Source organism: Choloepus didactylus, chromosome 3, assembly GCF_015220235.1.
Source record: "Choloepus didactylus isolate mChoDid1 chromosome 3, mChoDid1.pri, whole genome shotgun sequence".
NCBI classification, from domain to species: domain Eukaryota; kingdom Metazoa; phylum Chordata; class Mammalia; order Pilosa; family Megalonychidae; genus Choloepus; species Choloepus didactylus.
Window position 1 is genome coordinate 101499596 of NC_051309.1, and position 18848 is coordinate 101518443.

Consider the following 18848-nt stretch of genomic DNA (forward strand, 5'->3'; position numbering starts at 1 on the left):
CGTTAAGGAAATGAAATTAAAACCGCAACGAGCTACCACTGCACATCTATCAGAATAGCTTTGTATCAGTCAAGATTATCCTGAGAAACAGAACCAATGGTACATGTATATGTATGTGTCGTGGTTTGAAGATGTATGTACTCCAGAAAAACATGTTCTTAAATCTCTAATGCATTTCCACAAGTGTAAACCCATTGGAAGTAGGATCTTTTGATGAAGATATGTCACTTAAGGTGTGAACAACCTCATTCAGGATGGGATTTAATCCTATTACTGGAGTCCTTTATAAATGGAATGGAAACAGAGAGAGAAAGAAAGCCATGGAAGCCAGAAGCTGAAATCAATGAAACATGAAGAGAGGGGAAGGACCAACAGATGTTGCCATGTGCTTTGCCATGTGACAGAGGAACCAGGTATTATCAGAAACTGACCTTCAGAAAGAAAGCGTTGCCTTGATGATGCCTTGATTTGGACATTTTCCCAAACTAACTATAAGCAAATAAATTCTCATTGCCTAAGCTGTACCATTGATATTGCTTTGAGCAGCCCAGGAAACTGAAACAATATGTATGTGTGTCTATGTGTGTGCAAGATATATATTAAGAAATTTATTGTAAGGAATTTGCTTACATGGTTATGGAGGCTGGCAAGTCCAAATTCCATAGGGTAGGCTGCAGGCTGGAAATTCCAGTAAAGTATATGTTGAAGTCTTGAATCCAAAATCTCTAGGGAAAGCTGTCAGGCTAGAAATTCCCATAAAAGATGATATCAAAGTATTAAGGCAGAAATTCTTCTGATCTTTGGAACTGTCAGTTCTTGCTATTGTTAAGACCTCTAATTAATTGAAAGAGGCCCATCCCCATTATGGAGGGTAATCAACTGATTAGATATTAATCCCATCTATGAAATATCTCCACAAAAATAGCCAGGCCAGTGTTTGACCAAACAACTGTTCACCATAAGCTTGCAAAATTGACATAAAAATTCACCATCGCAAGCTTAAAAAACATTCTGACCAGGATGCTGATCAACTGAAACTCACATCCATCATTGCTGGTTGCAAGGCAAAATGGTGCAGCTACTCCGTAAAACAGTTTGGTAGTTTCTTGAAAAACTAAACATATTTTCCATACTACCCACCAATTCCATTCTTTGACATGTATACCAGAGAAATGAAAATACATGCACACAAAAACTGGTACACAAATGTTCTAGTGACTACTAAAAATTTAAAATTATAGATGTGTCTTGCATTGTATTTCTATTGAACAGCACAGCTCTAGACCCAAATATCCAACTTCCTACAATACATCTCCTCCTAATGTTCCATGAGCATTTCAAGCTCAATTTGATTCATGGTGACAATATATCCCCAATTCAACTCACCATCTTTTCCCCAAAACTCCTTTAATTCTTGATTAATGGCTGTTTTGGATGTTACATGGAAGTTCTTCAAGTGATAAGGCACAAATATAATAATCAGCCAACCAAGAATGCATGAAAGGACAATTTTGTTAGGTCAAGGACCCTGAAAGGCAAGAGTGGAGAATGTTGACAGTGGAGGAGCCTGGGGCTTACCTAACCCTCCTGGGAGGGTCGTGGAGGGAGCAGAAAGAGCACATATGGGTCCTGGGCTCTTGACTTGATTGTGACTCAGAGGGGAAGCGTAGACTTTTCCCGCAGATGGGACTGGAAGCGTCAAACTAGAAGGCACAAAAAGCTGAAGTAGAAGGGCGATTAGGGGAAGCCAAAGGCAGTTTCTTCTCATCCAAGCTACATGGAGAGACATGCCTTGCTAGTAAATTAGGTAGCACAAAAGGGCAGAAGTGGCAAGGGTGGTTCAGACAAGCGCAAAGGGTGGCTCTTTTCATCCAAACAATATGGAGGTGTATGCCTTATTAGCAGGGCAAGGCTAATTGGGGTGGTTCCTCAAAAGGGACACTTATAACTAAGCCAGTCAGGATGAGAAGACACCAAGTATAATTTCTTTTATGCCATTACACTTGCACCATCACACATCGGTTCAACCAAAATCTTGGTAGTCATTCTAGACTCTTCCTTCTAACTCATTTGACAGCTCATCAGTTACCAAGTCCCTTATTTTCTACATCCTTAACCACTTTCAAGTCTATTTGCCATTCTGCATTTCATTTCTTCTTACTCCAATCACTACACAGACCCCCGCTAATCTCCTTACCTTTACTCTCTTCCTTCCAGTTACCACCTCCTCCAATCTATTATTCACTCTGATGGAAGAGTAACTTTTCTATAATTCAATACAATTATGTCACTCCTGTCTTAGTTTCCTAGCTGCTAAAACAAATATCATACAATGGGTTGGCTTAAACAACAGTAATTTATTGGCCCATGATTTTGAGCCTAGGAGAAGTTCAAAATTGAGATGATGACAATACGATTCCTTTTTCCTGAAGACTATGACATTCTGGAGCTGGATGTCAGTGATCCTTGGATCCTCAGCTTTTCTGTCAAACAGTAATGTGTGTGTCGGCATCTTCTCTTTTCTCTTCCAGGTTCCATTGACTTCCAGCTCCTTGCTTCCCTATGTCTTTCTTTAGCTGAATTTCATTCTGCTTATAAAGGACTCCAGTAATCCAGATTAAAGCCCAACCTGATTCAGTTGGGCCACACCTTGACTGAAGTAACATCTTTAAGATATGCTATTTACATTGGGTCCACACCTATTAGAATGCAGACCAAGACCAAGAACATGTCTAAATTCACCACAGTTCCCAACTCAAATTCCTGTTGTGGCTTCTCTGATTCAGAATAAAATCTAGACTCCTTAGCTTGGCCTAGATAGGCCTTATAATCTGGTTCCTTCCCTCTTTGCCTTTGTACTGCTCTTCACCTTGCTTGGACTATAATTCTCCAACTTCATTATTTTAGCTCACTCATTAGTTAGCTCAAATTTTGCCTCATAAGGAAATACTCTTGTAGTGCCACACCCAGGGCACTCCATAGCTTCATCTGCTTAGCACTTAAACCAGCTTTCTCATATTTCATTTACCTAGAATACCTGTTAGACTAGACTCTGAAGTCAAGGGTCATTTTTTTTTGTTACTTTGCATCCCTAAAACCTGGCACTTAAAAGGTACTCAATAAGTGTTTCCTAAGTTAATGAGGTAGTAGCAGCAGAACAGCTCTTTCTTTCTTTTTTCTTTCATCTATTCATCTCTCTGGGAAATATAATTCATGGCCTGGTAGAAGTGCCAGGCATTTCTCAAAAATCATTACTAAACAATGTAATAAATATTAAAAGAGGAGGGAGTGATAATTTATGTAAGTTTTTCATGGATTTTCTAAGTAAAATTTGAAATTTAGTTTTCCTTCTGTGAAGAACTTTAAACATAACTTCTTACAAGAGGAAAGTAAGAACAATTCTCAGTTCAGATCTGATGTTCCTCATGAATTTTTGTCTATAGATGCATGAAGAAACAAAAAATTTAGCCTCATTCTTTACTTGTTTCTCTTCCTTGTCATAAACAGACAGTAAAGTAATTTGTTTTAAATATGGATATTATTAGTTCTTAATAATTTTGCAGTATTCCCGCATTATTATTACATATGTCATTGCTACTAAGTATAAAGGCAAATCTAAAAAGAATTATATTTTAAAACTTTACATTTCCGTTTTGATAAATCAGTTTCACCACTAGAGCTCACTTGCAATCTCAATATGTTCTTATTTAACTTGAGAAGTGTTCTTTAAGATACACGGGTGCCAAGGCCATAGATTTAATTGTCACATGGAAAAATTAATAATGATCTGGTGCATTATAATATTTAATCCATGCAGAAAACCCTATGAGGTATGCATTACTATCTCCACTAAACGGGTAATAAAAATGGAGCCCAGAGAGACAAACTGGCTTATTCTACTTTACTAGTTCTAAGTGACAAAGTAGGATCCATGCCTAGATCTTGGAATCCCAACTCCAGTGTTTTTCCCTGCTTCATCATAGCCCTTCCGCTTTGTGCATTATCAATTCATCTTGCTATTGAATGTGATACCTGATGTATTTCTGTCATTGCAAATCTGCTACCACAACAAACAAAACAACTCAAAGAGTATGCCTGATTGCTAATTACCTAAATTTCATCTTTGATATAAAATATTATTACACATTTCCTCAATATGAGGCAAAAACAATTTTACATAGCCTGGTTAAGAATATTTGCATTGATCTTGCCATGTCCCATGTGTTCATTTGACTGGATTTTTGTATTTACAAGGGCATGATAAAAATATAAATATCACAGCAATAAGAATCAGTTGGCCTATAAGAAAGAGGTTTGACTACAGACTCAATGTTGATTAAAACATACAGCAGAAAAGGACTTACTTTTTGTTAATTTTGAAACTTATCTCAGTAATTTAAAGATTTTCTTTCTGTAAGCTGTCAGCGTTGATTCTGAATTATGAGTCACAACTGAAATCTTTGTAACAAATAACAGAGGAGACACTGTCTAAATTGAGAGAGGACAGAGAAATGGAAAGGGAAAATGGGATGAAAAATTAGATATAGCAGATCAAACAGAAGACAGTAAGTATATTTTTATCCCATATTTTGAATAATTATAACAGTTATTACCTTTGTGATCCTTTTGTTTCTTTTATTTCTTCCCAGTATTCAATCACATTCTCAATACAAATTACCGTATTATTTTGCAGAAACACTTTGTGCTTCTTGGTGGATTTATTCATCTAATTAATGTTAAAAAAGAATTACTGAAAGCAAATATTGCGAGAAATAATTTCCAAACTGAAATTTATACACTTGAAAGCTGATTCCTACAAAAATGATTTGGCTCTGTAAAAAAGAAGCAATCCATCAGCTCCACAGACCCAGACATGGCCCGATAGGATTTCTTTTTCATAGGAAATTACTGCTATGACTGATTCTTGTTAACCCTAGGGGAAAAAAATCCAATGGCAAGACCTAATCAAAGACTGAAACAGAATGTTCTACTGTCTAGAATGGTTATCTTTGTGTAGTAGTTGAAAGACAAATTAAATGTGTAAGAATCAAGTGAAATATTCATGTCTCCTCTGACTTCACCAGGCTACCTCACTTTAACTGAATTCTACTAGGTGCCTTACCCCCTACACTTCCCCTCACATCCTGATAATTAAATTTATATCCCAAATTCCATTTTATTCAGACCCATGGTGGATCTCTGTCTGCTGGTGGAGAGTTAATATAGCCTGTCCTTTCTACCCCTGCTTGGCTGTACTCACCGCCTTTACCATGCCCTCAAACAATCCTGGGCTGCTAAGGACCATGTCAGACAGAACCCCTGCTATATACTCCTTTCTTAGGTTGCTTTTTTCCCTTAAGAGCCATCACCATGCCCTGCAAAGTAAAACCATGAGAATATTTATATCTAGCAGCCATTTTTTCCTGGTTGTCCTCACTTGTGTTCCTATGGATGTGTGATAGCTAAATAAGACCAAGTTATATCTTTCTGTTGAAAAACACAGAGGCCCAAAGCATTCCTGAAAGTTAAGACTTCTGTGTTCTCTTTTGATTTCCCAAGTTTACTAAGCATGCAGACAGTATTTTTGAAATGCCATAAATCCTTTTTCTCAAGCTTCAATAGGTAGTGTTTGTCACATAATGAAACGGGGGACCTAAATCAACACCTCTGAAAATATAGTTCAATGATAAATCATGACCCATTGGTTTTCCTATAGCTAAAATAAGCAATTCATTTAATCGTGGCAAGGCAGTTAAGCATGGGCTCTGGAGTGAGCCAGGCTAAGTTCAAAGCACACGCCTCCTTCCACCAACTGGCTATATGTCCTTGAGCAAATCACTTAAACTACCTGTGCCTATTTCCTCATTTTGTAAAATGTAAAATAATAGTAACTAATTATAAGAATTAAGTGAGATAATGCCTATGAAGCACACAAAACCGTATCTGTCACAGAGTTAGAACTTGACAAATGTTACTTATTATTAATAAGAATTTTATTTATGAAGAATCTTCTGTCATGCTATTCTTTACTTTGTAGACACAGTGAGTTCACATATGAATTCCTAAATTACAATTTTCCAAAAAACATACTCTTCTTATGGCTACAGATTTACTTCAGATAAGTACTCAACTTTGTTTCACTGATATTTTTCCCTCCAGTTTCTTATTTCTTATTCCTCAGACCTTGTTCTGCGGTCTTACAGCTATTATGACAGAATGAAGCTCAAGTTAAAGAAAAAAAAGTGTATTCTAGAATCATTAGTATTTATAGTCATGCCAGTTAACAAGTGAGACTTCCGTGTGAGCTAATGATGCTGTTCACCTCATATTTCTCAGTTAGTTTTATCTCTAATGGGGTGAATATCCTGTTTTGATGAATAAGACACTAAGGCAGCTAAGACTATTCTTAAAAAAATTCCTCCTTCTGGTGTTTCATTCCTTGCCACTCTTTCATCTTTATTTTCCATCTTAGAGAACAGTCCAAGAGCCTATTTCTGCTCACCTATTCAAGTTGAAAACCCACTGCTAGAACATTTGCCAATATAATGGTTGTTTTTCATGTTTTCCCTCCTTTTTAATGCTTCTGTCATTTCTCTTTCATCTTTTTACTTAGAAAGTAGAATTGGAAAGATTTTTACTACAGAAAGATTTCTACTACATAAACTTTTTGTATGTACTAACATTTTGATTGTCAAGATAATATTTATAAAATTAAAGTAATTACATTTCTTCAGCGTGCTTTATGCTGAATAACTGATCATTGTGTTTTTCATCTCTGCTTAAAGTTTATACATCTAATCAGGTTCTTCCTATGCCATATAATGATTGTGGTACAGTGTGATGTTCAGATCCATCTTTTCAAATGCCTGCTATTTTGGTTTAGTCTTCTTCACAAAACGAGCAGCTAGCGATATTATTGTTCTTTTTATACTGGTGAAATCAACATTTTCTCATTTTACCTCCTGAATACAGCACTCATTAACTTTTGAAAGATGTTTGCTTACAAAAATAAATGAATTCATTTTCTTCTCAATCATAAGTCAAATCTTCCTGGGAATCTTGCACTTTTTTTCACTCCAACTACCTATTCTTTATTCAACATTTCAGAGAAAATTAGCTTGGATATTATAATGTTTGTGCTAATGATGGCTGGTTTTAAAAAAAGAATTATAGAACTTCCAGTCAGATTCTTCTGTGAGACAGAATTCAAAGTTGCATGGTTGCTGGACTAATTGAAGGATGTTCCATTCTGATTCCCATGTAACTAGACAGAAGTTGTTTGTTTTTGATATTTGAATTTTCATTTTCTTTCTGAAATTTTCAGCAATAATGTCCAACTGTTATTGGCTGTTAGTAGGAATAAGGTAACTGAAGCCGAAGGTTGTTACTTAAGGCAAGCCCTTTCTTCTAGCTCAGTAGCCCCTTGCCAATGCCAGTATTGACCTTAGAGTTCCCTGTGATGGACAGAGCTGCTGAAAACTATGTTTTATATTCACTTAGAAGCTTATTTCAATAGAGGCCTCACTCTTTCTTTCCCATGATCTTCACAAATTTGCATGGTTTCCCTGAGATCTGAAAAAATATTTATCTCCAGAAGGCTAGTTCTTATAAAAATATATGCCATGAGTTTGGGCCTTTTTCAGCAGTTTCCTAACTGATATGCTCCTCTTTTTTTACTTTTTTATTCTTTCCCATAATCTTCACAAATTTGCATGGTTTCCTTGGGATCTGAAAAAATATTTATCTCCAGAAGGCTAGTTCTTATAGAAATACATGCCATGAGTTTGGGCCTTTTTTTCGCAGTTCCCTAACCAATATGCTACTCTTTTTTATTTTTTTAAGGCTGTTATCCACTGCAATACTTAAATGTTTTGTATTTCATAGCCTTACCCCCATCCCCATGTCTAGGTACAGGATTTGTGCCATAAGAACTTATTGTTGCTTCTTATACTCAGCAACAACAAAATAACTCCACCTGGTGGAATTCAGTACATATGTATATTTCATTCATTGTGTCTAGACCTACTTAAATGTTTAATTTGATATAACTGAATGTGTGATGAGAAAGATTTTTAAATGGGAGAAGAAGTGGAATTGCTATCTGGCAGAAAAAAATTAAATCTCTTATTCCACAGTCTTTCTATTAAAATTTTCCATTTGGGCAGTTTTTATTATTGTTTCTTGGCATTAATGAGAATAGCATTGTTTATTTTTATAAAATAAACTCTAAAATCTAAAAATAGCATTTATTTGTTCTTTATTTTATTTTTTTGTTGTGCTAATTTTGCTTTCTGTCTTTATCTGTAAACTACATTCAAATTTGAAAAATGCTCTCAAAGATACTTGCTGTGGTAGCAAAGTGTCACATTTTGTCCGTAATTCTTTGGTGCCAATGGAATTTTGTTATTCAAAATAAATGCATGTGTGTAATAATTAATATGATTTGTATGACAATATATATGTTGCTTCCAAGTATTTTTATTTTACTGTAGAAAATGTATAGGAATGTTGAAAGTGCTTATACTACAGGATGATTTCATTTTTCAAATATTTCTTACCAAGACTATGTTAACACACTCATTAATAAAAGTCTGATAAACTTAACCCTATATGATACCTTCCCTATGCTGTGACTTTCTCCATGCCATGGTAAAGAAAGAAACTAAAGATCATTCATTTTATATACTATTACTAAACATATAGAAAAAGCATATCCTAATTTAAAAATTGAGAAGTTATAATAATGTAGTTCTGAATTATTTTCATTTCATAAACAAAGCATACAATGATTTTCTAATTTTATTTAGATTTGCATAATTATCTTGAATAAATATATAGATTATTATCTTACATGCATTAATCCTATTTTCCTCATCCATTTATATTTATATTTTACTTGTCTCATTTTTGCATTACTATTAGACCACCTTGAATTTTCCTGAAACAAGGGTTGGTATGAATAAATTTATTAAAGTGCATTTTGAAATAAATAGTCACCATTCAAAATGGAAAAATTGTAAAATTATGAATCATAGCACAACACTGTAATAAGTTATGAGCTATAGAACAATATGTCATAGCATTACATCACACTTTGGGTAGGAACTTATATCTGTATTTTATAATTTGGGGTGTTTCCTTTAGAGAGTTCTAAATTATTCAAATTGTGGCTATGCAGTAACAAAAGAATTCGACCTTTACCCAAACTAAAACCCAGGGTTGTGACATGAAAGCTCAGCCCAGTGTCAATTGTATGTCAAGTGCAGTTCTAAGCCTCGTCAGATCATTAGTTACAGCTGCTACATTTATGAATCTTGATCCAACAGGCAAGCAAGGAACCCACTTTTCAAGGCAGATTCTTCTCCCCTCTCTTCAGAAGACAGCAGTCTCCACCAAATGACCTCTTGCTCTGAGTCACGGCTTAGAGAGAACAAGAGATCCCCCAAAACAAGCAGCACTCACAGGCTTTTGAACTCGCCATAACATTTGGACATTAGATTTAAAGTATATACTGAGCAAAAGTTAAGGAGAGAAAATATGAAAAGTTACCATACACACATGAGCACATAATGTGTCTTGTGGGTTGATTATTTAATTACTCTTTTATAAATAAATAGTTGTAACTGAGGATCAGCATCTTTCTTAAACAAAAATATATAAACCTTGATTTAGAAACAATAACCTGAGAAAGGGTATCATTTATTGTGTATACAGTCTGAGGATTGTTGAAATCTTCCCTGAAAATACCAATTTGTCCAATAATAAGCCTGTTAAGAAACATGGTATTCATAATGATGTTTGTGTGTACAAAAATAAAACAAGGAAAAAAGAAAAGGAAAAAAATGAGGGAAAAGAAAATGAAAGCAAAAAAGAAAAGAGTAGATATGCAAGTCTTTTATTGCAGCAAGTCTTTTATTGCTGAAATGAGCAGTTTGGAATTGTTCTTTGAGAAAGTGCAATAGCCTTTTAAATTAATAATCGTATTCATTTGGCAAGCCTTTCTATGAAGATATAAATCAATCAGCTGAATCCCAGAAAAAGGCTGAGTTCTTTACACATTTTTCCTTCTCTTGCTTATTGCCATTGCATTGACAATAGATGTTGGCTTGCTGCAATTCAGAAAAGAAGGTTCTCTGTTTTCAGCAAATGCTTAAGGCTGATTTATTTTCTACAAATAACATTGTTGAAGAACTTTTAAATAGCTGTCAACACCTGAAGCCAGCGTTACATGGGTTACTGACACCTGAAACTTCCATTGCTTATAAAATCACGATCTCCAAAAGTAATGGCCATTGGATCACTTGTCTCTAAACCCCATCACTAAAAACAATAAGCTAGGTTCTCAACTCAAAGAGTTCTTTTCTTCTTTTGAAACTCACAGAATGAAAATCTGACCTGCTCTATAAATACTCCATAGTACATCTTTTAAAGTGTACATTAGATAGTATGCTGTCTGTGCTTTGAGTTTTTTCTTTCATTCTTTATCATGTCCAATAGTGATCTCTGAGAAAAGTAACTTAGCCCCTACAACACTACCATTTTCCAGGATGCCTGCCAAGTGAGTACTTAGGAGGATGGCCTTCGGCTGGGAGGAGTGTGTTATCCTCTACCTGGGGACTAGACACAATCCAGGAAGCTCCCAGGAGGACAGTCTCTGTTATCTGATAGCTCTTTTCCATTTCTGACGAAATAGATGTCTGCAGTTTCCTAGGGGTTAATATTTCAAGTCACACCAAAAAATACACTGCTTTAGCTGCTTCCTTGAATTTAGCATTCACAGTCTTCTTATTTTCAGTTTCTTACTCTCAAATATGTTGACTATGTAATTGATTTTTCTAATTAGAAAAGAAAAATGCCGATTTTCAGTCTTTCATTGACTCCAACTAGCAACATACCTAATGCAACTAACTCCATCTGGGTTTGCAACAGAGTAGGCCCCTCCTTCACTTTGAAATTTATCAAATCTATAGATTTTTTGGCCTTGGGAATTCTTTTTTGTCATAGAGTTCTGCTGATATAGATAATGTTTATAAATAATATATATCTTTTCCTGGTTTATGCCCTTTATTAAAACTCACTTTATACAACTATTATAGTTTATGAACCCAGTCAGACATTGCATTAACATCATGGTGACATTATAATTTTGGCTGAGATTCGCAAACATCACTGCAATATCTCAGAGAATTTTTTTTTATACTGATGCCAGGGCCTTGTCCCCAGAGATTCTGATTCAAAAGTCTAGGCCAGGGACTGACATCTATTTTTCAAAAAAATCTTTTTAAAAATAATTATTTTAACTGTAAGTATAATTGACAATGCTGAGGGTGTGTATGGTTCAAAGGAGAAGTCTAGCGCTGTGTGTGTCACTAGAAGGAAAGCTAGACGATAAAACCTAGGACTGTATAACACAACAAAACCTATAGTGGTCAATGACTGTGTTTAATTGTACAAATATAACAAAGTTCTTACATGAACTGGCACACACATACATCACTATTATAAGGTGTTAATAATAGGGTGGTATATGGGAAAAAATTAATGCAAACTAAGGACTATAGTTAACAGTAATATTGTAGTATTCTTTCATAAATCATAACAAAGGCACTATACCAAAGTTAAATATCAATAATAAAGTGGTATAAAGGGTATGGGATTTTTTTTTTTTTTTTTTTGGAAGAAATGAGAATGTTCTCATATTCATTGCGGTGGTGAATGCATAACTATGTGATTATACCAAGAGGCACTGTTTGTACACTTAAGATGGATTGTATTGTGTGTGACTAAAACTGTTAAGTAATAATAATAACGGTTTTAACTGCCTCAGGTAATTCTAATATGCAGCCAGTGTTAAGAATCACTGATTTAGGATCTAAAGAGGAGCTTAGATGCCTTTCTTGAGGTTGTGATTTTCAAAGGACAGAGAGTGAAATGCAACAAAGAAGCATCACAAGCTAACAACAACAACAACAAATCCTGTTAATAAGTTCACTTTGAGCTTCATAGAGAATTTCAAAACCTATTTCTCAACACTTGTGTATGCCTCCCACTCCCAGTGATTAAAGAGGCTATTACTTAGCTACCTTGCTTTTCTCCTCTCCTCTGCCCTATACTTTGGGAATTTCACAACCCATTGACAATTGAACCAAAATGTAGGGCACAAAGAGGAGACACTAAAAGGAGGAAGGAAAAGAAAACTAACACTTGTCGAGCTAGATCAACCAAGTCAGCATCATCATTTTCTTTCTTTTCTTTAGTCGTTTCAACCACTGTGAGATGTATAGGATTAAATCCATTTTATGTGTGTGAAAATGACACTAGAATGATTGTACCATTTATCCAAGTTTACACCACTAAAAAAAAAAAAAAAAAAGATGAAAGATTCCAGTCTGAGATAGTCTCTGGATCCTAATTCATATTATTTTCACCGACTTCAAGACAAGCTCAGAATTTTGTTTTGCTATTCTTTGATGACAGTGATGAATGGGGCAAGAAGAAGACATGAAAGGGGGATTTGTAAGAATGCTCCAGGGGAAGTTTTGTGATTACTTTTGGATTTGAAGCAATAGAATTTTCATACTGCCATGTGCAATGACCACTTAGTTGTACACTAGGCAAAAAGTAAGTTGGTGTGACACCTTGGAGACTATGGGGTGTGAGGGCAGTTATGAGTGTCTGTGTCCAAGTGGCACAGAGGGAAAATGCACTTGACCTGATTCTGCAGCTGCTGCAGAGTCTCCTCCATCAGTGCAGCTCCCTTTGACACCATTATCTGGCTGGAGAGCAATCCCAGAGGACAGAGATGGGAAACTGGGAGGAGCAGACAGGAGGGAAGGGGAGTTCTTACATCACATCACTCAACTACAAAACCTAGGTTACGTCTGATTAACTTGCTCTACTCTAAAGAAAATAAAAATGCTCTTCTTCATTCTCCCCCACCCTGTCCTAGTCACATAGTTCCCACTTCCTCAGCTTGAAGGAGATATCAGAGGGAGATACACACACACACACACACATACACACACGTATATGTATATATGTATATATTGAATATTCTTGTATGTATATGTATCTATGTATGTATACATGTATATGTCCATATGTATGTGTATATATATATATATATATAATGCATGAGAAGACTCCATTAATCTCTGCACTCATATTATAAATATATGAAAAGAGAAAAATCTGAAATCGACCCCACCCCACACACACACCAGTTAGACTCTGTGTAAACATCTAGCTCCAGTGTTTTGGGGAGTGGAAATGGTGAGAAGTCATGCAGGATCCTTTTGTGGTCAGAGAAGCTATACAATATCCTGACAACAAGATGGACAACTTGCATGCTGTCATGGAGACATTTTTTGAGAAAATCTCAAATATGAGAAAATGGGCTTCCATGATTTGGTTTAAAATACACTAAACTTACTATGGGTTGGGCACTGTACTGGGTACCAGGGGATATAGACATGACTGAGACAAATCTCTGCCCTTGAGAAGCTCTCTGTTTAAAAGAAGAGATACACATGTAATCGGACGCTTCGATACAGACCAGTAAGTCCTACAGTAGTGGTAAGGATTTAGTGCCATGGTGAGCCTGACGAGAGAGGGTAGACCAGAGAATCCTTCATGAAGAGGACATCGCAACTGGGTCTTGCAAAATGAGTATGTTTCCCAGGTAGACATGAACACAAAGTTAATCTAGGAGCAGGAATAGGAGAATTAAGCCACATGAAACTTTCAGGGAACTAAAAATAATTCTACCTAAGTGCATATTTACCAGTTAAAATTAAGCATAGGAAAGGCTGTTGTAGAATAATGGAATGAGCCCTAGATGCAGGCCAGAAGTTCTAAATTTAAGGTTTGGCTCTGATACTTGGTAGCCTAAGACACTGGGCAAGTCAGGCTCTCATTGTTTCTGTTTTCTCTTTTGTAAAGTTGGAACAATAATACCTGCCAGAGTCACTGTGGAAATATAGAGTGCCTTTTGGGAAAGTAAAGTATAAAGGTGAGACCTGAAGGATGAGAATGTGGGAAGAAATGTTGAGGCTGAGACATATGTCGAGACTGAGAGAAGGCTTGATGGTGAAAGAAAAACATGGCACATTTGAAAAGTTAAAAGAACTGCAATGTGTTTGGAATATAAAATTGAGGTTACAAGTGGTAAGATCACAGAAAACCATGAGTTGAGATTCTTCAGTCAATGGTCTAGTGGTGAAGTAATGAAGTTTTTTGCTTGTTTTGGTTTGGGTTTGGTTGTTTTTTACTTGGTTGGGTTTGTTTGTTTGTTTGCTTTGATTTTAAGACAAGGAAGGGATGGGATGGCATTAGCCCTTGAGGAAGATGAATTATGCTACAGCTTGGGGATTCCACTGGAGGGGAGCTGTGATAAGTCCAGAATACCAATGAGGGCACAGTTTCACCCAGGGAGGTGATACTAGAAGGTGGACTCAGCGAAGGTACTAGAAATGGAGATGTCATTGGAGAAATATAAATACATTTGAAAAGAATTTGGGTGGATTTTGGAACTGAATAAAAGTCAGGGTGAGTAAAAGAGAGAAACTAAGTATGAAAGCCAGTTTTTGTGGTTTGGGCAACTAGGTGGATGGTGGTGCCATTTATCAGCTAAGAAATGGAACACTGGCGGAGGTAACAGCTTAAAAGATATGATCATGAGCTCCATTTCAAGCAGATTGAGTTTGAGATATCCAATGGGCATGAGTCAGGAGCCCAGGAAGGATCTAAATTTAAGGTAGAGATTAAAGGCCATCAGATAATAGAGATAAATAGAGTGATGTAAGGATTTGGACCCCTAGATGTCCTTCATGTTCTAGAGCATAATTATAATATAATAACCTCTTTTACCTTTCTACTTGAGGTAGGTGGCCAGCTTTTTCAGAACTGTGGCCACAAACCTTTCTTTGTCTTTCTAAGCATAATACAGGCTTCTTAAATATTAAGCATCTAACTTAATGTCATTATTTCTTCAATATAAAAGGGCAAAGTCTCCATGTAAATAGAATATAGAAACCAAGCTTTAATTAATTTGTTTTCCACAACTGCACTTATGTCTAATATTTTTACCTTTAAACTCCAGACTATGAACCTTCCTGTAGAAATGTGTTCTATCATGAAGTATCTGTGTCTGTGTATTGCTTAATCTTGAGAATTTGCATTACTAATATGACCAATTTATTATGTCTAAACTTTTCCAAGTGGTAGAATCATAGAAACATAAGAGGTGAAAAGAATTAAAACAGTCATTTACTGCAACCAAGGTTCTTATCTCTTCTTCCTTTCCTGTGTAACACCATAAACTGCAATGCCAAAGAAATTCTTCATCAAGCATCTGCTAAACTTCTCTCTGAACACTGGCAGTATAAGGTAACTTGGACTTCTCTGACTCCTCCCTTACCAGGCATGCAAATATGGTTTTTCTCCTAGGAGAATAAAGAACAAAGTTAGTCAGACTCTTTTTCCATAGGTAGCCCCTGAAATATTTATATAATCCACTTTGCAGATCTCACACTGTCCTGAACACCCTCCTAGTATATCAGTTTTACTGTTCAAGTGTTCTTATTTATACCACCTAAAGTTAATCTCTATTTTCACATAACATTTAGTTAGTGATAATCAAAAATTATCAGTTTTTTTTTCTTTAAAAAATCCATTTTGACAAGCATTTTCTTCTTATGAGTATTGTTAAGTGGTGTAGAGATGAACAAAAAACTTCCATTGCCAACCATGATGACAAAACAAGGGCCAGATTTACCCTCCCACCCGAAATAGTTAGAAAACTAGACAAAACATATGAAACAACAGTTTTCAGGCAATGAATAGCTGGCAGCAGAAGACAGTAACCCCTAAGAGAAATGAAACAAACAAGATGAGTTGTACAATTTTGCCTGCTTACTGGCTGAAAAGAAATTCTAGGCCACAGTGCAGGGAGAGGAAAACCAAACATGAGCCTGAGATGAAGACACAAAGTTGCTAATTCAGGAAAGTCAGGACAGCTGGAATTCACAGAACAGAGTACCAGAGGTGAGAGAGATGCATGGAGAGGAGAGAGCTGCAATGAAAGAGAGTTCCAGAGATCTACAGAGGGTTTCTTTGAATCTTCAGTTAAGTTCTCATCAGCAAATATATGTGATGAAACTAGCTGAGGCCAGGCGACAAACCTTCAGAGAGGAGCAAGGGAACCTTTTAAAAGCCCACTGAGAGCCAGGGATAATTCCTATTCCTACCACATAAATTGGGAACAAACCTCCTAATACATGTAGCAATGGGTAGAGTACTTAGAAGTGTATTGCTTTGGTAGTGGGGAAAGATCAAACTTAAAGTCTTCTTTAGTCCTACCTTATAAAGCTTACAGTCAAGCCTCAAATGGATCAATTTCCAAATAACTTAATTGCACCCCAGAACAAAGCTCAAGCATATGTAAGGACTATAAGCATATCCAGTCCCTAATAAAGTAAAGCCAAATATCCAGCATCTAGTCAAAAATTGCCAGGCATGCAAACATGCAGAAAAATACAACAGATAATGGGAAAAATCAGTGAATTAGTAAAAAGCTTGACACAGATGAAAGAGAATAGACTAGGATATGTAAAAAGTTATGATAACTATATTCTATGTGTTCAAGAAGGTAGAAAAACATATAGTATGTTAAGAAGACGTGGAAATTTTTCAAAAAACATAAATTGAACTGCTAGAAATGAAAATACAATGGAAAATACAATGCAAACTACTTCAAAGCACTTTATTATCACATAGCTTAGTATTACTGAATAAAATCTTAAAAGCAGCCAGAGAAATTGGATACATCACATACAGTGGATCAGAGTTAGGAAGACAGCAGCATCTTAAAGAATGCTAGTCAGAAGACAGACAGCATAAGATATCATTAAAGTACTGATAAAAAACTATCAACCAAGAATTCTAAACCCATGAAAAATGAAGGAAAATAGAGGCTTTTTCAGATGTATAAAAACTGAAAAAATTCATCACCAGCAAACCTGAATAGTCTTATATCTATTTTGAAAATACAATTCCCAGTTAAAAATCCTTCCAGCAACAAGATGAATGAGACATATTATCTACCTTCTGAAAACAAACAAGCTAAGAATCTAGTTAGAGAGAGAAACACATGCATAAATACTTCTAACGTAAGAGAAAAAAAATTTATAACACCTAGAACAGAGATAGAATGTATCCTGGGAGTATAGGCAAGAAAGATAACTCCAACTTAGAGAATGCTTTCTTATATAACATCTTATAAACAAGAATACGCCATCCCATCTGCATTTTCTCCTCTTTTTTGGAGGATTTAAAAGGTGAGATGCACGAGAAATTAAAAGTGATTTATGATTCTCACAAGATAAGAAGCTTAGTTCTGAGCAAGTTTATAATCTCTGAAATTTGTATCTTAAATGAATTCAAAGGTCCTTTTCCATACCTCCTGTATATTCTTTAACCTATAAGCAACATTTTACTTTTCCTTTTTTTAAAATTCAGTATTACTGAGATATAGTCACATACCATACAATCATCCATGGTGTACAATCAACTGTTCACAGTACCATCATATAGTTGTGCATGCATCATCCCAATCTATTTTTGAACATTTTCCTTACACCAGAAAGAATAAAAATAGGAATAAAAAATAAAAGTAAAAAAGAATACCCAAATCATCCCCCCCCCATCCCACCCTATTTTTCATTTAGTTTTTGTCCCTATTTTTCTACTCATCCATCCATACACTGGAAAAAAAGAGTGTGATCCACAAGGTTTTCACAATCATACTGTCACCCCCATTTAAGTTACATAGTTATACAACCATTGACAGTTTCAGGTATTTACTTCTAGCTATTCCAATACACTAAAGCCTAAAAAGGGATATCTATATAGTGCATAAGAATGCCCACCAGAGTGACCTCTGGACTCCGTTTGAAATCCCTCAGCCACTGAAACTTTATTTTGTTTCATTTCATTTCCCCCTTTTGGTAAAGATATTCTCAATTCCATGATGCCAGGTCCACGCTCATCCCTGGGAGTCATATCCTGCATTGCCAGGGAGATTTACACCACTGGAAGTCAGATCCCACGAAGTGGGGAGTGCAGTGAGATCACCTGCCAAGGTGGTTTAGTTAGAGAGAGAGGGCCACATCTGAGCAACAAAGAGGAACTCAGGGGGAGACTCTTAGGCACAATCACAAGCAAACTTAGCCTCTCCTCTGCAGTAACAAGCTTCATAAAGGCAAGCCCCAAGATAGAGGGTTCAGCATACCAAACCGTCAGTCTTCAATTTTTATGAGAATGTCAGTAACTAGCCAGGTGGGCAAGTCCAACATTTCTGCATTTTCCCCCAGCTCCTCAGGGGGGGCCTGCATATATATTTTTATTCTCTGCCCAAATTACTTTGGGATTTATTGCTGTTTCACACTAAACTCTACAAACCTAGCAGATCTCACTTTCTAGTCAAAGTTCCACATAATTATGGTGTTTGAATAAACTGACCATACAAGTTAAATTATTCAGTGTGCTGTAGAAGATATATATCCTGCACCAAATAAACATCTCTTCCCTTGGTCTCACACAGAAGTTGAAGTTTCAAAACACAGTCAATATCATCCTTTATTCTTTAGCCTGATTTGCCTTAGTCCTAACCAGATCTGCTTCACTCATATCTCTAATTAAAGTCTAGACTCTGTTTCACAGTATCTGCTTTTCTAACAGTTGCTCTTTGAGCTAATACCGACATTCATATCTACCGAGTTCTAGCTCTGAGTTTCAGGTGTCACACAGATACCCGAAGTTCCAGAGACAGACCAGGTTATACACAAAGG